The sequence below is a fragment of the Lycium ferocissimum genome, chromosome 6 (genome assembly GCF_029784015.1).
Source record: "Lycium ferocissimum isolate CSIRO_LF1 chromosome 6, AGI_CSIRO_Lferr_CH_V1, whole genome shotgun sequence".
NCBI lineage: Eukaryota > Viridiplantae > Streptophyta > Magnoliopsida > Solanales > Solanaceae > Lycium > Lycium ferocissimum.
In genome coordinates this window covers 72,103,767-72,107,120 of record NC_081347.1, presented here as the reverse complement: position 1 = coordinate 72,107,120, position 3,354 = coordinate 72,103,767, and the positions used below count along the sequence as shown (strand labels likewise).

At 33.5% G+C, this 3,354-nt stretch overlaps 1 long non-coding RNA gene across 1 annotated transcript; it reads right to left on the bottom strand.

The window, feature by feature from the left end:
- Nucleotides 1-239: 239 nt before the first annotated feature.
- LOC132061002 (uncharacterized) lies at nt 240-2,800 on the bottom strand. Its single transcript, XR_009416081.1, has 3 exons — nt 1,769-2,800; nt 1,456-1,630; nt 240-1,359 (listed from the first exon to the last, which is right to left on the bottom strand). It is a non-coding gene; the product is annotated as an uncharacterized LOC132061002 (long non-coding RNA).
- Nucleotides 2,801-3,354: the final 554 nt, after the last annotated feature.

Below are 3,354 nucleotides of genomic sequence, written 5' to 3'. Positions count from 1 at the left end.
AGGCCAATAAAATGTGAATAACTGAAGGAACTTAAGTTATTCCTATTCAAAGAGCATGGCTCATTTGGGAGATTCCTAATTATGAATCGACAAATCTTTAATTGTTCCCAGACATGTAATATCACAGTCAACAATGGAAGTACACACACACACACACACACACACACAAAAAAAAATCCAAGCTTTGAAAAACAACAAAGATTAGAGGTTATAGTGGTCAATATCAATAGAATAATTAGAATAGATGTAAAGGTATCAGACAAAAGAATTGTCAGCACGATATACCCAACCCAACAGGGAAACAATGGCATTTCAATCTCCAACGTGTCCGAGAAGCTACAGAAAATACATGTAGTAAGCACAAAGGTGAAATTACCTGTATCGTCTTTAAGAGTAATGCTCATTAATGCCATAATTCAGATAAACAATGCTTAATATAATACATAATCACCAGAGAAAATAAATAAAGGGCAGGGTAGTTCTAGGCTTTCCAATAAAAGCAAAACAGTTCAGCAAGTTTCTAAGGAAGTTAGGGACCTAACTTCATCTAAAATAGTCTAATATTAAGGTTTGAGTAGATATTGTCAGGGGATAGGTGCCGATGCCAAATTCCAGGTTCCCCGGAGAGGGTTTGTGGGGGTGGTGGCAATATCAATGTGATTCTGATATTTAGGTTCCGATGCATCAATGTTTATGTCTCTCATTTTCATCTGCACATCTTATTGTTATAATTAGATCAAACATAACTATGATCTAAAGTTACAATGAAGTCTTCTCCAAATGTCTATAGAAACTTTATAATTGTACAGTAGGTCAAGTTCATTCCGTTCTGATAGCTAACCATACGTCAGTATCCGAACTTCTACATATATTTAATAACAAAAGGAAGCCCAACAATAACCTTTCTTCAGGAACAAAGAAATAAACTAGTACTAGTACAATTTAGCACATAAAACTTCCCCTTAAGAGGACGCTACCTTATGCAACATAACAGGTAATTAACAAGTCAATTTCAGAAAACATGAAAGTAATCAGTAACTAAAGATCCTATCATAAAGCTTTAGAAGACTTTCCTTTTCCTGCAACTGAACTTGTTAATCAATTGGTATATCATAAATGATCTGAAAAATAAAAATAAAATCAAAACTTTAGGAAATGGATAGAAATAATGATTACAAGACTGAAGAAATCATCAATATGATATAACAAAAGAAGTAGAAATGTGAAAACTAAAAATTAAAAATGAGCACCACAGCAACTCTAGTTATATGCTTCACATAGCAGAAAGTTATTTACTTGTTATTTATATCAACATACCCAATCAAAATGGCTAAAAATCAGAAATCCTTGATGAAGTCACTGCACAAATAAAAATGTAAACTTCAGTTCTAATTTAAGAAAAAGTTAGTCCAATAATATCTAGGATTATTAAAAGAACACTTTTTAAAGCCTAACTCGTAGTTTAATGTGCTCATCGATTGACCCTGAGATGCAGATCATCCGAGGTACATTAGCATGGCATGCTCTTCCTGTTCGATCTGAGATTTGAAACCAAACTCATCCTCCCAAGGATAGATGGGGCGATTCGAGTGAGATCCAATGTAGATCGCAATTAACAAAATTTCACAATCTGCAAAAACCACTGATCCCATGTCATTACATAGATTTAAAACCACAGGTTTATCTTCAGTTGTTCAATCGTCATACTCTAGAAAGGTGCCCAAGAATACCAGAGAAAAAAGCATGACTTAAAATGCTTGTGACTTACCGCTTTAGACCAATGCCTTAAACTCTTCTTCATTCAGAAAGCAATGTTTCTCAAGGTAAAGTTTTCAAACTGATAAATTTCACAGTCTAGAAGAGCAATTCGGTGCTTCAGCTCTTACAATCCTCTTCTTGCAGAAAATGCTTCTGATGAAGGCACACAGTGATGGAGTTCATCACAACAATTCAATTGGTTAACGGATGTATTCCTTCTTCTGCCTCGAAGCTTGACGTTTAGAACAAATTTCATAAATCATCACAAACGCCATTATAGGAACAACATGTACGCAAACGTAGCCCATACATCGTCTCATCAGCAGAGCTTGTATGAACATGTTGTTCCGATAATGGCGTTTGTGATGATCTATGAAATTTGTTCTAAACGTCAAGCTCGAGGGAGAACAAGGTGTACATCTGTTAACAACTTGAATTTTTGTGATGAACTCCATTGTTACTGTGTGCCTCCATCAGAAGCTTTTGCCGCAGGAAGAAGATTGCATGAGGGAGGCTCCAAATTGCTCTTCTAAACCGTGAAATTTATGAGTTTGGTATGCATGAACCCACTTAAAACCCAAGGTTAAGGAAATAGAAAATGACCAGAACAAAAAATTAAGATTTAACTGCAAGGGGTAAATCAATCTAGGGTTTTGAGAAAAACACAAAAGAATAAGTTCACCTACTCAAAAACCTCAAAAATCGGTAAAGGACCAATCAATCACTCGTTCCATTATCCAACTCAAACACATGGAGATCCAATCACCAATTGACACTATTTTCACGCTTGATGGAGGACCATTAGTGGCAAATAACTCTCTAAATGCGGTAAAACATATTTTTTCCTCAAAAATGTTTATTTGCAACTTATAATCCACCATCAAGATAACACGAAAATAGTGTCAATCAATGAGAGAAACCACCATTTCAAGCGTCTGAGTAGATTGATTGATTCAAAAAATAAAGTTTTAATTTCAATTAATAAAAAAACAGAGCTTAAAACTGCTCTATTTATGAGCTGCATAACCTAAAAAGAAACTGAAAGTTCTTACATGTGTCGTGGAATATGTATACGTGTTTGAGAGTTATATTGGTCTATGCTCTTACATGTGTTTTGTGTTTTGAGAGTTATATTGGTCTATGCCCTTACATGTGTTGATCAATCAAAACGTGTCCGTTCTAAAACAACATAATTTGCTTGCATCCGGAGTTTTCTAGGATATTTCCTACTTCATTGAGATCTTTCTTTTACCTACTTACTAGAGGATAATATTATGGTAAAATTTATTTTCTTTATATCAATATAGATACATACAAGTTTAAATTTAATATAGTTTGGTCCAACTACTCTGTGCTAATAAATTTTTCACCAAATATATAATTTCTCATATCAGGTGTATCACTAAATAGTAGTATTAAATTGTCATAATTAAGTAATTTAAAATTTAATATATTGATTGACCATAAATAGGTGAGAATATATATAATACAAACTTATCGTTATTGAGCATTCTCACCAAAAGTTTCCACTAAATGATTTTCTTTTTTCAAACTACTTTTCTCATAATTTAAAGATTCACAAAATATCAACTTTAG